We start from the raw sequence: 22741 nt of genomic DNA on the forward strand, positions 1-22741 counted from the left end.
CATCAGTCTGAGACCGAGGAAGACAAACAAAGATTCCAGCCGTCACCGTTCCTCTGGCTCATCTGATGAAGCAGAATCCCAAAACGCAGGAATGTGCTTTGGATGGTCCTCAGCCCTTAATGATCTGCCATCTTTCCTCTGGATTGTTTGTTTTTTTAACCATCGTGTACCAAGCCAGCCCCTAAACACACTGTTTTACAGAGGACTGAACTCAGAGTTTCCTGTTGAGGAAGCCATGAGAACATCATAAATCCTTCTGCAAATGATTTTTTCTTCATGGTCACATCTTGACTGCCATGGGCTTTGGATCATTCTCTTGGCTCACTGCCTGCAGCATGCTGGTGCCATATGTGTTAGAGTGAAATAACACATGCTCAACTAAGGGTAATCCAGTCTCCTGCTCCAGGACATAAACTGATGGCACACCTCAAGAGTCAGGAAGGATCTGCATTTCATGACTGGCAAAGGGGTGTGTTTTAAAGCAAGTGAGGTTTGCTTTCCCCTGAAGCATCAGAGCATCATTCTGGAAGTAGGATTTCAGTTTTCCTGCGCTATGGCTCTGATCTGGTTGGGCAAGTCTTCCGTAAAGAACACTGGAGGCCAGTGGGGTTAGCCCTACCCAGATGCAAAAGGGGTAGAGAGGGCACAGTGTGACTGAGGAGGTCAGTACCCATCTATGGCTCGCACCAGTGGCAGCATAGCATGGGAGAAAGTGTTACACCCTTTCCCAGGGTGGCAGAGCTGCCTCTGCAGCATCTGTTTCCAGGACTCCCCAGGAGGAATTCTAGCCAAGTCAGCCAGAATACCCCCTAGAGTCTGACCTTCGCTGTTTTTCTCCACACCTCCATCTCTGCCACAGACCAGACTGTAGTGTACCCCCCCAGTTGGTCCCTTCTCTTTGAATATGCCAGACAAAAATAAGGATTATTTTAATCATTTGGAAGCCATTAGACTCTATGCAAAAGGCCTGAGTTTATGTATTGTTTAAGTTACTCCAAGTTAACCAAAGTCAGGCCACTGCACCCCACCTCATATCCCCTCTGTACCCCAGACCCCAAGGGATGACTGCCAACAAGAGAAATGCAGACCCCAGCTGGCTGCTCTAAGACGGCCCCTGGAAAGTATAACTCAGGGCTTGTCTACATCAGAAAGTTGCAGCGCTGGTGAGGGAGTTACAGCGCTGCAACTTTGAGAGTGTCCACATCTGCAGGGCATCACCAGCGCTGCAACTCCCTGTTTGCAGCGCTGGCCGTACTCCCGTTTTGTCTCGGGTGTAGAGGATCCAGCGCTGGTGATCCAGCGCTGGTAATGCAATGTAGACACTCACCAGCGCTTTTCTTGACCTCCGTGGAAGGAGGAAGCCTCTGGTAATCAAGCTGGTTTCCTTTCCCGGTTTGCTCTCTCGGTCCCGGAGCCAGCCAGCAAACCGCGGGGAAGGAGACCTGCTTGCTCGGGGTTCCGGGACCGAGAGAGCAAACCGGGAACGCCGCGGTTTGCTCTCTCGGTCCCGGAGCCAGCCAGCAAACCGCGGGGAAGGAGACCTGCTTGCTCGGGGTTCCGGGACCGAGAGAGCAAACCGGGAACGCCGCGGTTTGCTCTCTCGGTCCCGGAGCCAGCCAGCAAACCGCGGGGAAGGAGACCTGCTTGCTCGGGGTTCCGGGACCGAGAGAGCAAACCGGGAACGCCGCGGTTTGCTCTCTCGGTCCCGGAGCCAGCCAGCAAACCGCGGGGAAGGAGACCTGCTTGCTCGGGGTTCCGGGACCGAGAGAGCAAACCGGGAACGCCGCGGTTTGCTCTCTCGGTCCCGGAGCCAGCCAGCAAACCGCGGGGAAGGAGACCTGCTTGCTCGGGGTTCCGGGACCGAGAGAGCAAACCGCGGCGAAGCTGGTTTCCTTTCCCGGTTTGCTCTCTCGGTCCCGGAACCCCGAGCAAGCAGGTCTCCTTCCCCGCGGTTTGCTGGCTGGCTCCGGGACCGAGAGAGCAAACCGCGGCGTTCCCGGTTTGCTCTCTCGGTCCCGGAACCCCGAGCAAGCAGGTCTCCTTCCCCGCGGTTTGCTGGCTGGCTCCGGGACCGAGAGAGCAAACCGCGGCGTTCCCGGTTTGCTCTCTCGGTCCCGGAACCCCGAGCAAGCAGGTCTCCTTCCCCGCGGTTTGCTGGCTGGCTCCGGGACCGAGAGAGCAAACCGCGGCGTTCCCGGTTTGCTCTCTCGGTCCCGGAACCCCGAGCAAGCAGGTCTCCTTCCCCGCGGTTTGCTGGCTGGCTCCGGGACCGAGAGAGCAAACCGCGGCGTTCCCGGTTTGCTCTCTCGGTCCCGGAACCCCCCTTGAAGCCGCCCAACAGCGCTGCAGTGTGGCCACATCTAACACCACTTGCAGCGCTGGTTGCTGTAAGTGTGGCCACTCTGCAGCGCTGGCCCTATACAGCTGTACTAATACAGCTGTAACAACCAGCGCTGCAAAATTTTAGATGTTAGTGACCCTCTGAGTGAGGGAACAGGAAACCTTCAGGTGGGCTGCACAAAGGTCTGGTTCACCACCACTCGCAATCATTTTGGAAATGCAAGGTAAATTAAAACCCAGGCCCCGCTTCCCCACTGGCAAGGGGCTTCAGGGCTTAGTCTGTTTCACCATCAGAGGAGACTCAATCCAGAGTCTAATGGTCAATCCAGTTAAGAGTCATGCAGGGTGTGCTACACAATAGCCCATCGCAGGAGCTCCATCATCCCACATGCATGAAGGGCCTGCTTGGGCCTGGGTAACTGGGAGCTCGCTTTCACAATGCTGACTCCATTCAGACACCAATGTGGTGTTACCCCCTTTGGACCTGAGCAGCCCATCACAGTTTGGGGCCCTGCAGGCGGTCCAGCTGGGAGTAGAAAGTGACAATGGAGTCTGGGGTTTTCTTTGATGTAATCTTGTTTATTTACAAGGAATTTATGAAGTCCTGTTGCTCTGAGCACAGTAGGAATCAAACAGCAGGAGCCAATTCCTTTGTTTGCTGTTCCAAGCCTGCCTCTCTGGCCAACACTCTGTACCTAAAAAGACTTTTTCTCTTAGCTTTATCTCAGGATCACATCACTTGCTTCCAGGTTGCATCTGCTTGGCTTTCCGTTCTGTGCTTCTGTCTTGCTTCTGTCCCTGCCTATCTTTCTCATACCGCCCTCTAGTCAAACAATACCCAGAACAATACTTCTGCCACATGACACTATTTTCTGGGTGGGTTTATGTAACCTTTTCTTAGGTGAAGGCTTGTGGTTACTCTACCTTAAATGAAGGTGGTGATGATGTTTGTAACAATATTTGGGGGTGAGGGCGTCACAGATAGGCGAGGGGACCTCGTAGAACAAAGGGCACTGAAAGCGGCAAATATGCTGCCAGGCATTGTCCCTGCCAGTGAGAAAATGCAGTCTCATGAGTGGGTAGAGGAGACGGGAGTCCAGGCCTGTGCCCAACTCTGCTCACTGTGTAATTGTTTGGAGCCAAATTTTCCAAAATGTCCACTCCTGCTTGGCGCCTTGGCTTATAGGTGTCCAACCTGAAACACGTGGAGCTGGATTTCCAGATCTTCTGGGCAACTCCCTCTCCACGGCCGTTAGCCAGAATTCCGAGAGTGCAAAACTTCTAGAAATCAGGCCACAGCATCTCAAGTTAGAGGCACCCAAAATCTGGCCTTACTATCTAGGCCCTCAGTGCCCTGTGCAATGGGGGTGGCACCAATGCTCACCCAGCTCACCTGGGGATACTGTGACCTGACTCCAGTCATGATGTGAAAAGCACATTGGACTCTTCGAGGTTCTGTAAAAGTGCAAAGCATCACGATTGTTATTACACCTTAGTATAGGACCGGTCAGGGGTAACAAAATGGCTTTTATTTGCAAGGAACAGTGAAGGACCCCTGAGGGAATGCAGGGCAAGAAAGGCCTATCAACACCTGTGATGGGGCCTTGGCTACACTGGCGCTTTACAGCGCTGCAACTTTCTCACTCAGGGATGTGAAAAAACACCCCCCTGAGCGCAGCAAGTTATGTCGCTGTAAAGCACCAGCATAAACAGTGCCCTCTGTTAGCTAATCCCCATGGGGAGATGAAGTACCTGCAGTGCTGGGAGAGCTCTCTCCCAGCGCTGGCACTGTGACCACACTCACACTTTAAAGCGCTGCCGGGGGAGCGCTGTACACTTGCAAGTGTAGCCATACCCTGGGTGTCCATGTCACAGCAGGAGGGGGCTTACACGTCTGCACTTAGAAAAGGCCACAGTGGCAATTGTTCAAAGTGCTGCCCCTCTGGCAGCTAATGTGAGTGACAGCTTTTAAGTGCTGGGTTTGTCAAATGAAAATGATTCACTGGCATCTGCTGGGTAGAGCTGAGGGTCGTTGTTCCTTGCACTTTGCAAAGACATGCAGGTGCAATTAGAGAGGTAATTTTTCAAATTTCTCCCCCAGCCTCCACCTTCATACTGATCTATTGGGTTAAAAATCCATAGCCCACCACAGGCTGCCTTAGCTCAGGCCCTTTTCCCACCCCCAACAAGCAGCAATTGCCATTCCCCCATCCTGGCTTCTGACACGCTCATCTTGGTGGATAAGAATTCTCTATCTTTTATTCTATTATCTATGAGCTGTGGAAAACCCCTGAGTGCACCTTGCATCTGCAGCAAGGTGGTTTAGAACAAAGGGCTGCGGCAAACATCTATCAGATGAACACAAGCGGGCTACCTGCCCCTCTGCTCCAGCCTCCCTGGGGGGTGTTCCCCTTTCCCCATAACTATTCCAGCCCAGGCATATAAACAAGATAGCTGCCCAAGTCGGATTGGAAATTTCCAGTACACGGCTCTTGGACTGTATCAAGTTCTGCAACGTGAGGCCACAGCAGAGTGAATGTAACAATCTGAAACTGCTTCTCCTGACTCAGAGTTTGCCTATACGAGAGACGGCACCGTTTATCCTAAGGTGTGAATTTAAACCAAGTTAGGTGACCTCTACAAGGCAGCCAGGTATGTAATCTGCAGCTTGGGTAGACGTATCCACCCTAGCTTTAATCTAGCTCCCTCAAAGCAGCAATGCACAGCTCTGCATCACCCCCCTGAGTATGTATGTGTGTGCCTAACCTGTGGGGGAGCCCGTACCACCACGTCCTTACTGCTAGGGCAAGTGAGCTAGCTAGAGTAAAGCTAATGCAGGTATCTACACAAACTGCAGATGACACCCCATGTGGCAGCACAGTCATAGCCTTCATTAAACTGGTGCAAAGCCCTGTGTGTGTGGAGACTGAGTCTAGTATGAGAGCAGCTTGTTTTAGTTTAATTGTGGTCAGCCTGGAACAAGTTTAAGCGAAACCAAAGCAAGCTGCTCCCAAATGGAAACCAGAGTGTTTACACTAGGGTTTGCCCTGCTTTAACATGGACATAAAAGCAGCCAGATCAGGCCCCGTGATCAGTGCCCACTCTGGCTATGTAGCAGGCAGGCTCTGCAGAGCTCGCAGTGTGAGATGGATGGTTTATGACTGGGGCTGTTTTTTTTCTTGTTTGTACTTTTGAAACCTTTTGAATTTACATGAAACACATTTTGCTCTTATAAATAAAAGAGAAATACATGTTCTACTCAATCCCAGGAAGTGTGATATACATCAGCAACGCACCAGCGCTGCCTGCCTCGGCAGTTAATACTGGGTGACAGGTCCCTCCACCAAGATGAATGGAATGATGGGTACTTTATTCAGAAAAGATGAGAGATCTGAAAGATGTTTTATACAGCAATAGCCCCGAGATGAAGTATTTCACCATGGCAGGACTCAGTAAATGATGGCTGTAGAATCCAGCTTTGATTTCAGTGGTATCTGTCAGTGTTTATTTAAAAAGTATGTTCTCTCTAATCTACCTACCTGTGCATGTGCTACCTAGCCAATAGGGTTTCTAAAGGAGAAGGAAATTAACGTGGAAGAACTGAAATTTTAATATAAATTGTATCAGGTTAAAGGTCATGCCAAAATTATGTTAACATAACACTTCCCTAAACTCAGTAATCTAGGGCCTGCTATTTCACTGGTTAACCTGAGGCCCAGCTAGCTCCCAAACGGTACATTTCAGGCCTTTTGCCAACCCCCAATAACCCATTTACCTTTTCTGGGCTCACTACTTCTTCGTCCTCCATGAGCTCAATCTGTGCCCATTCTCCCCTCAGCCAGGGTAGCCACTTCTTTATCCTGGGGGTGCCCAGTTGAAGGAAGGCCTTCCTCCCTGGCTGGAAGTTCCCACCCAGGACCCCTGGGCTCTGTCTACACTGCAATTAACCAGCCCCTTAGCCTGAGCTTTGCGAGCCCAAGTCAGCCAGTGCAGGCCAGCCATGGATTTTTAATGGCAGCGTAGACATACCCCCGTGGCTCTGACACTGTGCCTCCAGCCCATACCACTGTACCTCTCATGACTTTTCCTTCTTGCTGTCATCCTCCCAGAGTCCTTCACTGTCCTGTCCTTCCTAGGCCCTTTTCCTGCTACTCCCTTTTCCAGGCTTCCACGTCCCTCCCCCTAACCCTGAGCCTCCAGCGGGACTTGGCTGGCAGTCTGTCCCTGACTCAAACGCTTGCTTGCCTGCCTGTTGAGCAGGTGACCCCCAGGCCATCATTGGCCACCCATCAGCTAGGAGGTCAATAACTACACGTAGGTGGGGATGAGCCCAGCTCCCTCCAGGAGGCTGCCCAGCTTGTCACACAGTCCTCAAGGTTAGACTATTCTGAATGGCTCAGTACCCACAACTGAGACCCGATTTTTCAAAAGAAGTCTGTGTGTTGAAGCATGGAGGGAGCTGAGATCTTCGGAGTCTATCACTAGCTGGTGTCTCCCATCTCCCTAGTCTACACGTTGTCTAGCTAGAGTGTAAGCTCTTGGGGGCAGGGAGTCTGTCTCTGTATCTGTCAGCAAAATGCTTAACAAACTGCTGATGCTTTACAAAAAGCAAGGATAAAAATTAATACCACACAACGGTTCTCTTAAAGATTCCATAGGCACCTATCACCATGGCATCTGATTGCCAACCGAGCACATTTAATGTTAGTTCTCATTAAACAGCACCCAGATATTGCCATAAGCCACCCCAGTGTGAAAGGTTCTTTTCCTGACTCTTGAGCTGTTATTAGAAACAGGCTCAATATATGACACTGGCTCTGGAACCGCATGGAATATTTCTAAGAAATGAAAAACTACTCCAGTTTCAAGGGCTTGTAGCTGCTAGTTACAAACTCCAAAGCGGGGCCATTTTCATGGGAAATTTTGCTAAGGTGTACAGGCTTTTTGTTTTTAAAAAATAAATAAATCTGGGCTCATTTTCCAATTTTCCACTGAAATTGGGCTGCTTTTCAAGCAAAGCAGGGCCTCTTTCCAAGTGAAAATGGGCTAATATTGGCCTGTTTTCCAAGGACAAAAAAAAAGCTTTTGCCTCAAAACTGTCCCAGAAGTTTGTTTTTGAGTATGAAGATTGCCATTCCGCAAAATAAAATTGTAGGGTTATATGGTTTTTACTTTCAAGCAAGATGGCCACCCCAGGAGCGGGCTGAGAGCTGCTGCCTCTAATTAAAACTGTTCTGCAAAAGACAAATGTCACAGTTAATTTCTGGTTATGAATGTGTCTTCCCCTGAGAACTGCTGGAGTGTTGGACTGGGTAAATGGGAGCAGGTTGCCTTAAAGAAGGGTGTATTTGGGGACCTACACAAATTGACCTTTTCCCTTCCAACAGAACTATTCAATGTTAAGTTTAGCTGAAGACATAGCTCCAACTGTTGGTTCAATGTCCTTGGTTATTTCCTTCTCGGGACAGCTGAGCAGAGGGGACTCCTGCTGAGTATCCAGGTCCATCTGCCTCCATGAGCCAGACTCTTTGTCCTAGCGGTGTGTTAATTTGAGTGCTGAGCAGGGGGTTATTCTTGCTGTTGTACCATCTCAGAAGACTTTGATCAGCTCAACAGAGCCATAGAGTGGGCTGTAGCAGGGAGAATACCGTGGTACTTTACTGTTGTCCAAGTTTAAAGCACAGTCCTGAAATGAAACACTGCATAAAGAGACAGGAATGGCCAATCAGTGTCATCTTTACCATCTGGAGTGTGTTTCCCCAGCATAATGCTGGACTCTATAAACCCTGGCGTCCAGCCCTTGCTCCCAGCTCAGTCCCTTTGAAACTGCCAGCAGTGAACGAAGTGGGAAAGTAGAGATGGTGTGTGCTGTCTCCAGATCTCACTGCCAGTGCTGAGCCATGTCCCCCATTCTGCCAGCAGCTGTTTTGGAATGAGCTTGAAGGGGAACCTTTTGTACAATAATTTTCTTCCTACTAAAGCTCTTTGAGAAACAACAGCATCTGCTCAGTTGAAAACTGAGGGGCTGTTTCCACCTTAATTCCAGCCGCTCCACCCTTCCTTGCACGGTCACAGCGCTGCCCAGCTATGGGGCCATTGAACGAGGCCTGGAAGCTCAAAACATCATCTGCTGAGAGAGGGCTGGAGAGGGATAAATCTTTTGGTGTCTGCCTGGTGCTGGGCTGCGAGGGAGCTGAGCACCGTGAACATTGAGTACGAACAGCCTTGTCCTTGTCGCTGACTTCTCAGCAACCCCAGAGATGAAACGCACGCTCCCCTCGACCATGGAAACCGGCAAAGGTTCTGGCAACAGATCCCTTGCAGCCTATTCTTTTGGCCTTAGTGGCTGGGCATATTTTCCATCTAACTGAACCAGCCCTTAGCAGGGGGCAGCATGTGCTGGGGAGATATTTTATATGGAAGGCACTTGCATACAGTGGTGATGGGCTGAAGGGTAAAATCTGTGATAGACAGAGCAAAACCAGACTCCAACAGTGGCAGCTCCATTCTCCCCACTGAGTTAGAAATCTCCTGCTCCCACTGTCACTGATGGATTCACCTTGTCACAGACAGGAGCACAAGTGGAATCATTTCTGTATTTCCTGAGTTAGTCACGTGACAGCAGCCATAGAGGAAGTGCTGTCTCCTTTGCTCCGGGTCCCACTGTGGACAGACTCTTACGTGTTCATCCCACTTCTCTCTTCTTCTGCTGCTTAGCCAGATCCCAAATGGGGGAGAATCCACTGAAACTGGCTGCCATGTGGCTACTACTAGCAGTGGAGGAGCATGATTTTGTGATCTATAAACAGAGCTGAATGCTCCACCCTTTTAGCTTCCACTGCAAAATGTACTCTATAATCTGGCTAAAAAAGATCATTCACGAGAACAGAGTTACCCTGAGCTCAGCAAAACACATCACAGACTAGAGTGCCTTTCCGCTTACGGCTGAAAGGCAATAAGCTAATGTATCTCTACTGGCTCTCTCTGGCTATACAGAGCCTCCTGGCTATACAAATATCAAACCTCCTATGTTCTGCAGGATATCTAGTCACAGTTCATAGTTTTTAAGGCCAGAAGGGACTGTTGGGAACATGTAGTCTGACCTCCTGCAGAACACAGGCCATAGGACTTCCCCAAATTAATTCTTGCTCCAAGTCTAGTGAGGGCTGAACTCAAGCCTGGCTCGAAGAAAAACATTCAGTCTTGATTTAAAAATTTCCAGTGATGGAGAGTCCACCACAAAGCTTGGTAACTTGTTCCAATGGTTAATTACCCTCATTGTTAAAAATGTGCACCTTATTTCTTGTCTGAATTTGACAAGCTTCAACAAAAGCTAAAGTTATTAGGGGTGGATTCTCCTTATGCAGTTGTTCAGAGCAGTGCAAACGGAGTGCAAAGCAGAGTGGTAGTAACAGTCTGAAAGGTCCTGCACAGATTCACTAGTTTCTCTATGCCAACAAGTTCTTTGAGATAGCAACCAGTTCTAAAACCATGCTCCCACTGCAGTCAATGAGAGTTTTGTTCCAGATATCCATATGAATAGGATCAGCCCTAGAATGATCGGGACACAACTGCAAAGAGAAAGAAGGGTGAATACAGGAAGAGAGCCACTAACTAGATTTTGGAAATTAAAATAGTTAGATTTGGGGGAATCATAGACCTGGAAGGGACCTCAAGAGGCCATCTAGTCCAGTCCCCTGCATTCAAGGCAGGACTATATAATAACTAGATCATTCCTGACAGGTGTTTGTCTAACTTAAAAACCTCCAATGATAGAGATCTCACAACCTCCCTAGGCAATTTGTTCGAGTCCTAAACCACCCTGACAGTTAGGAAGTTTTTGGTAGCGTTTTACATGTTTGCTTTGCACTGGTGTAAATGACTGTGTGTAGGGCAATGAGGATTCAGGGCCATTCATGATTTACTCAGTTAGATGGATGCAGTTTTTATCATAGCTATGGATGGTATCGCAGCTTTTCATCAAAGGGGGAGACTGCTGAGCTGTGATTGTCAGGTCTAAGTTCTGTTCCCATGCTGCAAGACTCACTGTAGGATCTGAGGACCTTGCTGCCTGAAGAAAGGGAACGTCCTTTCACTATGACTGAAGGTACAATCCTCCCTTTTCTTTGCAGACCTCAGAGTGGGGGCTGTTATTCACTGCAAATCCACTGCCCCCTGCAGCAGGCTTGTTTATCCATTTAGCCTTTGTCATCATTAGTGTAAATAATTAGATACATTTCTGCTCAAACAGGAACTTTCCAATTCACAGTCCATCTGTTCCTTCCACCTGACCCTGTAATTAAATCACCATTTGAGGTACGTATGACATCATAGTCTGTTGCCATGGCCCTGTGTGCATTGCCAGGCAGGGATGCTGTGAGGAAGCGCCTGCTTCTGTGTAAATCCAAACGTGTTCAGCTGACTGGCTATTTATAGTAGAAAGAGAAATGGCAGATCGATGAGGGCTAGCTAGCTGGCTGGATGGCACTGGACCTCCATGCCTGGGGAGGTGGCACTTTTAATAAAATGGAACATGGGTTTTAAAGTGCTACACATTGCAGAGTAAAAGATGCTCACTAAAGGAGGGGGAGAGGAGGAGAGCTGTGCCTCATCCTTGCCATCAAAATCAGCTCAACTCCTTGCTTCTACTGGCAGTGGGGAATCGCTGCCTTCTGGGCCCAGCAGTCAAGTTAATGTAGAACAAACAGGCTGCAGGAACCAAGTATGGTCTGTTTGGTGAAACTGCAATTGCCCTTTAGAAATCATAAGGATCAAGGGCAGTTTGTTAGTGAGTACCGCAGGGAATAGCACCCATGCAAAGCAACAGGGAGGGAGAGATCCATATGGGAAGGATACATAGATATTTTTTTCTACTACCGTAGCATGTAGGAGTCCTAATCATGGACCCAGACCCCACCCACAGGACAAAAAGACAGCCCCTGCTCCAAAGAGCTTCCAATCTAAGTCAAGAGACAACAGCCAGATACAGCAGCCAGGGGAGACAGTGAGACAGTAGTGCTCAGCATGGTACCTAGAACAGAGGGTTCTAACACTGAGTCTTTCCGCTGACAGTTTTTGTTTCATAACCACCAGTTTTTATGGATTTCAGGCACCCAGGTGCTTGAGAGATGAGCGCCTGGTCTAAACACCTTGTGTTAATTCAGGAATTAAACAAGTGAATCAGTACTGTGAATAAAGACTACGAAACAGCCATCCCATCGGGCTACCCAGGTGCCCTGTGTGCCAGTCTGAACAGGGAGTATTGCAAAGCTGCACTGTCCCAATGTCCTGGCAAAGACTGCACAGTTTGGTCTCTGCCTCCCTCTGGGCCATGGGGGAAGGAAGCCCGGTGCACCACTCAACAGCACTGCCCAGCAGCCAAGATAGCACTTGCTCCTCGTCCACTTGCACGGGTTGATGGGGTGGCAGTCCAAAGCAGGTATTGTTATTCCCCAGTGAAGCTGCAGGGTTAGGCTGAGCCCATAGTAAGCTATTCTTGTGCAGTGTTTCCATATGCTATTCTACCCAAGGGGAGTTGTGTTTCATTGGGGGGAGTAATCCTTGAGTACACTTGTACTTTGTGCGTCAATTTCAGTGTGTAAAGCCCTTGGGATTCTGTATTAGTGTAAAAGATACAAAATGTAGGGCTGGAAGGTCATCTGGTCCAGCATCCCCTGTGCTGAGGCAGGATCAAGTAACTCTAGACTATCCTGACCGGTGTCTGTCTATGTCGTTGTGATGCAGTAGGGACTGTCTGTGTGGGGAGTGGGAGAGCAGGGGAGGACTTTAGGGGATGGACGATGCCAGGGCCTGTAACCTGAGCTAGGTAAGGGAGGGGAAAGGTCAACACCTTTGCCCGGGAAGGGGACAAAGGAAGGGAGTGGCAGGAGGGAAGCAGTTTGAGTTTGGGCTTGGGGCTGTGTGGGCGGAATTCAGGGTATCCTAGCTAGGATCCAAGCACCCTGAAAGCCCAGAGGGACTCAGTGGAGGGGTCCTGACTGTGCCTGCAAGCTCTGCTGTGACCGGTGTTCCTGTGTCCAATAAACCTTCTGTTTTACTGGCTGGCTAAGAGTCACTGTGGGTCCCAGGAAGAGGGGTGCAGGGCCGGACTCCCCACACTCCGTGACAGTCGTAAACAGATAAGAGTTAATAGAACAAAAGTACTTCATATCTCTTTTGCCTGGAAAGGGTTAACAAGTTCAGTGAGCCTGGCTGTCACCTGACCAGAGGACCAATCAGAGGACAGGATACTTTCCAATCTTGAGGAAGGGAAGTTTTTGTGCGTGCTGTTAGTTTTTGGTGGTTGTTCACTCTGGGGGCTCAGAGGGACCAGATGTGCAACCAGGTTTCTCTCCAATCTCTCCGATACAGGCTCTTATAAGTTCAGAATAGTGAGTACTAGGTAGATGAGGCTAGTTAGGCTTATGGTTGTTTTCTTTATTTGCAAATGTGTATTTGGCTGAAAGGAGTTCAAATGTGTATTTGGCTGAAAAGATTTTAATTTGTACTTGTATACTTAGGCTGGGAGAGTGGTCCCAGTGTCTATAGCTGTAGGGATCGGTCCTGGCTGGCAGGCCACCAGAAACCGCCCCCTGCAAAACCCCCTTTTTGCCACGGAATGCTGACTCCATATTATCATAAGATTAGAAGAGCACAGCATGTTCTGCCTACATGCAGCGGGTGAGGGGAAAAGGGGAAGAAAGAGTCCTCCACCAATGCGAAACAAGTAAACAAGGCTGTAAGTTATGCATGACACTGTAACCGAAAGAATAAAAAGGCTGCCACGCCTTGCAACGGGGCGCTTTCCTGAGCAAACGAGCTGTCTGCGTCTGTTTCCTTCCCGCAATAGCTGAAAAACCCTGTACCTATTCCATCTTAAATTTACAAAGATAATTTTTACTGTATTTCTCTCTTTAATTAAAAGTTTTTCTTGTTTAAGAACCTGAATGTTTTTGTATTCTGGTGTGAGACCCCAGGGGACAGAGTCTGGACTCACCAGGGAATTGGTGGGGAGAAAGGAGGGAAGGGGGAGAGAGAGGTTATTTTCTCTCTGTGTTAGGATTACTTTCTCTCTCAGGGAGAGTCTGGGAGGGAGAGAGAGAGGAGGGGGGAAAGTGGATTTTCCTCTCTGTTTTAAGATTCAAGGAGTTTGAATCACAGTGATCTTCCAGGGTAACCCAGGGAGGGGAAGCCTGGGAGAGGCAACGGTGAGGGAAAAAGTTTACTTTCCTTGTGTTAAGATCCAGAGGGTCTGGGTCTTGGGGGTCCCCGGGCAAGGTTTTGGGGGGACCAGAGTGTACCAGGCACTGGAATTCCTAGTTGGTGGCAGCGCTACAGTTTCTAAGCTGGCAATTGAGCTTAGAGGAATTCATGCTGGTACCCCATCTTTTGGATGCTAAGGTTCAGAGTGGGGGATTATACCATGACAGTCTAACTTGTTCTTAGAACTACCTATGAGGGGGATTCCATAAGCCCCCTTGGTAACCTGTTCCAGTGCTTAGTTATCCTTAGTGTTAGAAAGTTTTCCCTAACATCTATCATTGTACTTCACTGTGTATTGCGTAGGGGATCCACCCTGAAAGGCCATTGCCTTTTCCTATATTTGGTGTCTCCTCACATTAGCAGATCCGGGAGCAGATCCACATTTGGTGTAAATGGTCATAGCTCCAGTGACATTAATGAAGTGGTGCTCCCCAAGTCCATGAAGCAAAGCCAATTTACATCAGCTATAGCTGAGGACCTGTGCACAGATATTTCTGACACCCCCAGCCCAGCGTCGGATGAACAATCTGCGACTTGGTGCAGCCAATAGGGTGTGGTGGTCGGAACCACCCAGATCACAACTTCTTGTCATTGTCACGGTGTCGCACACAACCCATTGGCAGTCAGTCTGCGTTAGTGTCTGTCCCCTGTTCAGGTGCATTCACCTTTCTTGGTGGCCTCAGAAAAGGATTGGACATTTCTATGGGTATGGGAATATCCAGAGGATTATAATTAAATAACAAAGAGAGGGGAGGAGGCACCAACCCTCTGGCTTGTGGGCATGCACTGTCCTCAGGAAGGAAATTCCCCTGGGGCCAGGTCATCTCATAATTCCGGAGTGTCTTGCCCTTTCTCCAGAGGAACCAGCATCGGTCGCTGTCAGAGACTGAATACTGCTTTAGATGGACCTCGTGTCTGACCCATTATGGCAATTCCTATATTCCATTGTCTACTTGCCTTCCCTCAAAGCTGCTCTCACAGATGCTGCTTCCATGTAACATCCGTTGCCATGGAGTAGCCGCCCGGTGCCATGCAGTGTGTAACTATTGGCTGCCTTTGCCTGGAGTTGGGCATGAGTGGAGCTTTGTATTGTCAGGCTCGGGAAATGTGGCCTCCCAGTTTCTCCAGCCAATAACACAGATTTGCCATTGCTTAGGACAACTGCTTACACCAAAGCAAACCAAAACCCCACTCTTCTTTCTCAGCTAAGGCCCTGAAATGATGGAGTATGACTAACCTACAGGAGAAATCCCAAGTTTTGTCAGGCTGCGAGGCAAAATTGACAGCACAAGTACTTGTTTGACAGGAAAAGCAAAGCCCGGCTGCATTTCAATGTGCTATTAATAATGGGCTGCTGCAGAAAGCACTTTGGCAAGTGGCAGCAGTTTTGAGTTATGATGAAAACTACTGATAATAACAACCACCTGACTAAAATCTACCCCCCAGCTCTCCTCCTTACAGACCTCTTCTGAGCTTCTAAGGAGGCTGGAGCTTTTGGATGGATATTTGCCAGGCCTGCTGACTGCAGGATGATTGCATCGGGGTCAGTAGCTAGAAGAGGGTCTCCAGGTTTTGCATGACTGCGGTGCTGCAGTGGCATCTTGCCAGGTGCCTAAGGGCTGTGTGTAAAATGCAATAAATAGAGCAGGTTACAGGCAGAGCTTATGGAGTACTGCAGCATGCGATGGGGCCTGGCCACTCAGACTCAGCTGCAGCATCGTGGGCTGTGACACAGAGCTGGATTCCCCACCTCAGCCTTGTCTACTGTATGGGAATGATGGCAGCACAGCTACAGGGGCTACACCAGCATAACCCTGTAGTGTCGATGCAGCCTTCAGTGACAGAAGGGTTTTTCCATCCCTCTAGGGACACCACCTCCCCAAGTGATGGTAGCTGGGTGACAGAAGCAGTCTTCCATCCACCTAGCTCCGTCTACACTGGGGGTGAGTTCGGCATAGCCACAGCACTTGGTGGGGGTAGGGGGCATAGATTTAAGTGCTAAGTGTAGACAAGGCCTCAGATAGTCTTTTAGGGGTATATAAAATGCCTCTGATTCTCCACTGCACCCCATGTAATCATTTATGCCAGTGCAAAGCCAGCAGAAAGCACTACCAGACCAGAAGGGTGGCATTTAACTTCTCTGCAATCCCTTTGAATGGGCTAGGGTGCAGAGCAGTGAAGAACCAGGCCTGCAGTCTGCGCTTTGGCAATTCTGGGCTAGGGCTTCCCATAGGACAGGTCCAGCTATCCTCTTCCAGGATTTTTAACTTGTCTTTTCATTCACTCCCATTCCAGCCATTGTTCGGTGTGAGGGCTGTAAAAAGGAAAAGCAGAAATCTCCCTGCAACCAGTATTTATTTGTGGCTCTCACGACTCTGGAAAAGATTTATAGTAAAGGAAAGAATTTGGCAGGCAGGGATCTGTAATGGGGACTAAATGCTTTGCTGATTCTTAACAGAGTGAAAACTGAAGCACTGGCAGAAAAGCTTCTGCTCTGCAGGCCCCGTAACTTACTAGTCAGAAAGATTGCACCATATAGAGATGGAACATACAAAGATTATCAGTGGTTCTTAGCTTACATTATTTACAAATAAATGTAGTGCTGTTGAAAGGTCCCACATTGACGGTTCTATCTATCTATCTATATATCAATCACTGAGGTACTTATATGACCCCTACTACCATAGTATCTGAGTTCCTTTAATGCTCTGATATATCTATATTCTACTCGCTGGCTGGGTGAAGCTCCTAATTGGGAAGTCCTATATAAAACTTCTATAAGCCATATTTTCAGTCTGGCTTGGCTCTTGGTCTCAGCATCACGGTGTGGATGGAGGCCCTAACCTGGTCACTAGTCAACAGGGGGTTAACTCCAGTTCACTTCCCTCTCCCCAGCACAGCTGCTTAGGAAAACCCTTGAGACTACAAGCTAGTGGGGTTTCACAGGCAGGAAACTCCATCGTAGCAGCTGCTTGGGAGACGGAATGGGAGTGGTTTTAGAACATGAAATTTCCTCCTCCGACACTCCAAGGTGCAGTAGAACTATGATGTGCTGTCTCAAATGCTGACCCTTCTTGATGGTTTTCAGGAGAATTGGGCAAACTGAACATGTCAGTCAAAGCAGATCTGAGTGCGGTCCCTCATCCTCCTCTAAGAGCCCTGCAAACCTTTATTGTTTTAATAAAAAGTTTATTTACTTGAATTTTCTCTGAGGAGTCCTGAAAGCACAAGACAAGTCACAACACCTCCCTTCAGGCCCAAAATTCTCCTGTGAAGCAGGAGTTAAAAGCAATTCCAGTCTTATTTAAATTTACAGTCGCTCTGTTTTCTCAGTGAAGTATTAAAGTGGGAAAGATTCCACAGCAAAGCAAGGGGCTCTGGAACTAATGAGAAACTTTAATAAATTCCCCTCAATCATGCTACACCAAGGCCACAAAGAGACAGTTTCAGAGACAGTCTAATTAAATACAACACACACACACAGCTCCAAGGCTCTTGTTTTCCTTCAACAGAACCAAAAAGCGCTGGATCCTTGGGAAGGAATTGTTTTAGTCAAAGCGAGAGATTGTCTGTTCTGAGAACCTTGAAATCTAAGAGAGACAATGAAGTGCCCACAAATGAGTGAGAAAACACAGTGTGGGAAGGGGAGAATGGGCAGGGTACAGCGCACTCTGACTCAGTCTGCCAGAGTTCGCTATACAGCAGCGAGTTAGCTACTTGACCTCTGATTCTACATCGCTCTCCACTTTGTGCCGTCATTTCCAGCTGTGCAAAGTGGGTGGGAAGGATTAACATTCTGATTTTATTTGACGCCCACTTTCCAGGGTGTAAATGACAACACAAGGTAGGAGGATAATCAGGCCACAAAGGCTGTGCTGGCATAGCCCCCTGGTGTAGACACAGTGTGTGCCAACAGAAATTCTTCTGCTGACGTAGCAATACCAAGATTAGTTAAGTTGCCAGAATAACCATTGCTGCATGGACACAGGTTTCTGTCAGTCTAGCGATGTCAGCTAATGGGGTGATTTTCTCACACTCCTCTCTGACATAGCTGTGCCAGCATAACTTTGTAGTGTAGGCTGGGCCTCAGGTTCTTTGAGCTCTGTGACTGCGCAGCAAACGTAGCAGCTGTTCTGTGCTCCACAGCAGCCTCACAGCCTAGGACATTAAAACCTGTTTGTTTCAAGACAGGGCCAGTCTGCTCTTAGGCCACGTCTACACTATGGCACAGCTACAGCTGGAGTGCCTGGCGCAGAGCTTCCTACAGTGACACAAGGGGGTTTTGGTTGATTTAGATAATCCACCTCCCAAAGCAGCAGTAGCTAGGTCAATAGAAGAATTCTTCTGTCGACCTAACCATGTCTACACCAGGGGCTAACTACAGCACTCAAGGGTGCATTCTAGCTATGCCAACCTAACTGTTAAGTCTAGGCCAGGCAGCAGTTACAACAGTATAATTCCTGAGTAACTCCACTGCAGTCAATGGAGATTGTCCAGATGCACATAGTTGTATCTGAGATCAGAATCTGGCCTGGAAAGTTGGCTGTGACTCTACAGTTATTCCCCTTTCCATTTAAATAGTGCCTGGGGCAAATGCTTTGTGCTCTGGGGACATGGGAGGGGGGTTTGAGCAATCACTGGCCCAGATATTCAAAGTAGAATAATAATCATAATTAAAAAAAACCTCACACACACACACACTCTCACACACACATACACACTTATTTGCTTCTGCTAGATCACAGGACAGATGTGTGAAGGAACATCAAAACATTAGAATGGCCATGCTGAGTCAGACCAGTGATCCATCTAGCCCAATATCCTGTCTTCAGATAGGAGAATGAACAGAATAAGGCATTTTATTGGGTGATCCTATTCCTTGTTATTCAGTTCCAGATTCTGGCAGTTGAAAGTTTAGGGACACTCAGAGCACGGGGTTGCAACCTTGACCTTCTTGGCTAATAGACATTAATGGAGCTATTCTACATTAACTTATCTTTTTGAACCCAGTTATATTTTTGGCCATCTCAACATCTCCTGGCAATGAGTTCCACAAGTTTGACTGTGCAGTGTGTGAAGAAATACTTCCTTTTGTTTGTTTTAAACCTGCTGCCTATTAATTTCATTGAGTGATCCCTGGTTCTTGTGTTATGGGACAAGAAGGGGTAAATAACACTTCCTTATTCACTTTCTCCTCATTATTCATGATTTTATAGCCCTCTATCATGGCCCCCTTCAGTCATCTCTTTTCCAAGCTGAAGAGCCACCATCTTTTTAATTTCATCTCATATGGAAGCTGTTCCATCCCCTTAATCATTTTTGTTGCCCTTCTCTGTACTTTTTCCAATTCTAACATATCTTTTTGGGGATGGGGCAACCAGAACCGCATTCTTTATTCAAGGTGAGGGAATACCATGTATTTATATAGTGGCATGATATTTTCTGTCTTCTTGTCTATCCTTTTCTAAATGGTTCCCAACATCCTGTTTGCTTTTTTGGCTGCTGCTGCACATTGAGTGGGTTTTTTCAGAGAACTATCCACAATGACTCCCAGATCTTTTTCTTGAGTGGTAACAGCTAATTTAGATCCCATCATTTTGTATGTTTAGTTGGGATTATGTTTGCCAATGTGCATTACTTTGCATTGATCAGCATTGAATTTCATCTGCCATTTTTTTGCCCAGTCACGCAGTTTTGTGAGATCCTTTTGTAACTCTTCGCAGTTGGCTTTGGACTTAACTATCTTCAGTAATTTTGTATCATCTGCAAACTTTGCCACCTCAGTGTTCACCCCTTTTTCTAGATCATTTATGAACACGTTGAACAGCACTGGTCCCGATACAGATCCTTGGGGAACAGCGCTATTTACCTCTCTCTACTGTGAAAACTATTTATTCCTAGCCTTTGCTTCCTGTTTTTAACCAGTTACTGATCCATGAGAGGACCTTCCCTCTTAGCCCATGACTGCCTACTTTGCCTAAGAGCCTGTGAGGGCCATGATCTACTTGTGCCGAATGCACATAGGCCACTTGCCCACAAGGAAGATAATCATACATGCTACATTCAGTACAATAAACTGGATAGTCCCCACTCTGCTGCTGGGCTCTGTCTGCATTCTTTTTACTCTTGCTGGGTTTGGGGTTGTTGGCCTAAGTTTACAGAATATTTATTAGGTGTATCTGGCTCTCACGCTTCCTCTTTGAACTCCCTCACAAACTCCCCTGTTAGCTGCTCCTGTTCGCTAGCTCCCCTGGTCGGTCGCTTAGGAGCTGACTTTTCAAACTCCTGTTCTCCCTCAGTTAGCCATACCTCCTCGTCAAGGGAGCCTAAAGGGAATGCCATTATTGTTACCAGAGTGCTATTAAATAGCATTTTATGAGATCAGCCCCAAACACTTTGCAGTCCCCAAGCCTGGGCTCTGTCAGACCTGACATTAACCCAGCTCCCCATACAGCTGATGCCTGGAAGCTGCTTTGCAAGATATGAGAGCAGGATGAGTGGTAAGGATATCCCAGGACAGCATTACATATAGTCTGATCAGCCTGCATTAGGGGGTTAAACTGCCCTCGGGACATTTCAGTGTATCCCATCATCATTACTGTGGCATTTCTTGCACCTTCCTCTGAAGCAGCTGGCACTGGCGTTGTCAGAGCCAGGATACTGGACAAGATGAAGCCCTAGTCTGATCCATTTGGCAGTACCTGTGTTCCTATTGGGAAGTGGATCAGCCACAGAATGATAGCACTAAAGTCACCGTAAATACCCTCTAATCCTTGAAGTAGGATGCAGCCCAGACAAGCAACACCGCAAAAAATCCTTCAAGGTCATCTTGAAATGGTCAGAAGAGAATAAACACCATAAACAAGTCTGCAGAAAGCAGCCTGAAGGCCTACCTGCCAGGAACCCCAGCACACTGGTCTGGAGACAAACAAAGCTATTGCACGACAGCAGCAGGATCTCCATAAACACTGTCAGCCAAACTTCACCATTCAATTTCCCCCGGCAGAATTAAGACAAAATCAATCCAGGCAGATGACATGGTGCAACAACAACCTGCACGGGTGAGCAAGGACCTGAACTGTTTCTGTTGTTGTTATAGGGGGGCTTTAGTTAAAACCTTCCCTGACTATTCTTGCTTTGATACATTTGAAATCCTCAGCATCCCCTTAACAATTAGTCCTCTGAGGAGCAGAACGAGGTGTCTGTACCATGTAAATCCCATTTAAACCCTCCAAATTGGGATTAAATGGGACACAAGTGGTGTACAGGCCTTGGGATAGCCCCTCAGCACAAGGGCAAATGCTAGCTGTTTCCGTTTTCTAGACTATGGCCATGTCTACATCTAAAATTTTGCAGCGCTGGTTGTTACAGCTGTATTAGTACAGCTGTATAGGGCCAGCGCTGCAGAGTGGCCACACTTACAGCAACCAGCGCTGCAAGTGGTGTTAGATGTGGCCACACTGCAGCGCTGTTGGGCGGCTTCAAGGGGGGTTCCGGGAACGCGAGAGCAAACCGGGAAAGGAGACCAGCTTCGCCGCGGTTTGCTCTCGCGTTCCCGGAGCCACCCAGCAAACCGCAGGGAAGGAGACCTGCTTGCTCGGGGTTCGGGGAACGCGAGAGCAAACCGGGAAAGGAGACCAGCTTCGCCGCGGTTTGCTCTCGCGTTCCCGGAGCCACCCAGCAAACCGCAGGGAAGGAGACCTGCTTGCTCGGGGTTCCGGGAACGAGAGAGCAAACCGGGAAAGGAGACCAGCTTCGCCGCAGTTTGCTCTCGCGTTCCCGGAGCCACCCAGCAAACCGCAGGGAAGGAGACCTGCTTGCTCGGGGTTCGGGGAACGCGAGAGCAAACCGGGAAAGGAGACCAGCTTCGCCGCGGTTTGCTCTCGCGTTCCCGGAGCCACCCAGCAAACCGCAGGGAAGGAGACCTGCTTGCTTGGGGTTCCGGGAACGAGAGAGCAAACCAGGAAAGGAGACCCGCTTCGCCGCGGTTTGCTCTCGCGTTCCCGGAGCCACCCAGCAAACCGCAGGGAAGGAGACCTGCTTGCTCGGGGTTCCGGGAACGAGAGAGCAAGCCGGGGAAGGAGACCAGCTTGATTACCAGAGGCTTCCTCCTTCCACGGAGGTCAAGAAAAGCGCTGGTAAGTGTCTACATTGGATTACCAGCGCTGGATCACCAGCGCTGGATCCTCTACACCCGAGACAAAACGGGAGTACGGCCAGCGCTGCAAACAGGGAGTTGCAGCGCTGGTGATGCCCTGCAGATGTGTACACCTTCAAAGTTGCAGCGCTGTAACTCCCTCACCAGCGCTGCAACTTTCTGATGTAGACAAGCCCCAAATGTCCCTCCTGCCATTAGGATAAGAAGATTCCACATCAGCAAGCAAACAATAGACACAGATGGGTCAGAGCTGGCCTGGGAATAAGTGTTTTGCAATTCCCATTGTGTGTGCTGGCACCTGCACCTGCCAATGCCAGGGGTAAGGATTGTGCATCAATGTTGGTATTTGTTGTGAGACGTGTGGGTGACGTGGCTTGCATGGATGGCAGCTGGAGTCTGCAGTAGTCGACTGTGGGCTGAGCTCGCACAGACACTGCTTTCAAGTGTTAGTTCCTGAATCCAGATGGCAGGAAATGGTGGGAAGTCAGCATCCTGGCTGGTCCTGAGGAGAACGAGCTTCAGCTTTCCTTTGGCAGCAGCAACATTCAAACTGGCTAGAGCCAGAGAGTCACAGCAACATGAGCTTATCAAGGCAAGAACGTGCTGTTAGCGGGCCTGTAATGTCTGCATATGGCTACCATGGGGAGATGCTATACGATTCAGTTGGGGATTGGTGCTGCTTTGAGCTGGGGGCTGGACTAGATGACGTCCTGAGGTCCCTTCCAACCCTGATATTCCATGATTCTATGCTAGCCCTGAGCATCAGCTCTGCGGAGTGCGAAGGGTAAAGGCGAGAGCCAAGCTATGAGGAGGAGGACACGACCACAGCAAAGGCGATAGGAACTGACAGTGAAGCCATGCTTGTGGCAGCTTGTCAGTCCTGAAGCCCTTTGTCCACTGAATAAGGACAGCCTGGGCAGCAACAGTGCAAGCCTCCCTTGCACTACTCCACTACCTGAACATGAAGGGACCACTACAAGG

The sequence above is a fragment of the Gopherus evgoodei genome, chromosome 2 (genome assembly GCF_007399415.2).
Source record: "Gopherus evgoodei ecotype Sinaloan lineage chromosome 2, rGopEvg1_v1.p, whole genome shotgun sequence".
Classification (NCBI taxonomy): Eukaryota; Metazoa; Chordata; order Testudines; family Testudinidae; genus Gopherus; species Gopherus evgoodei.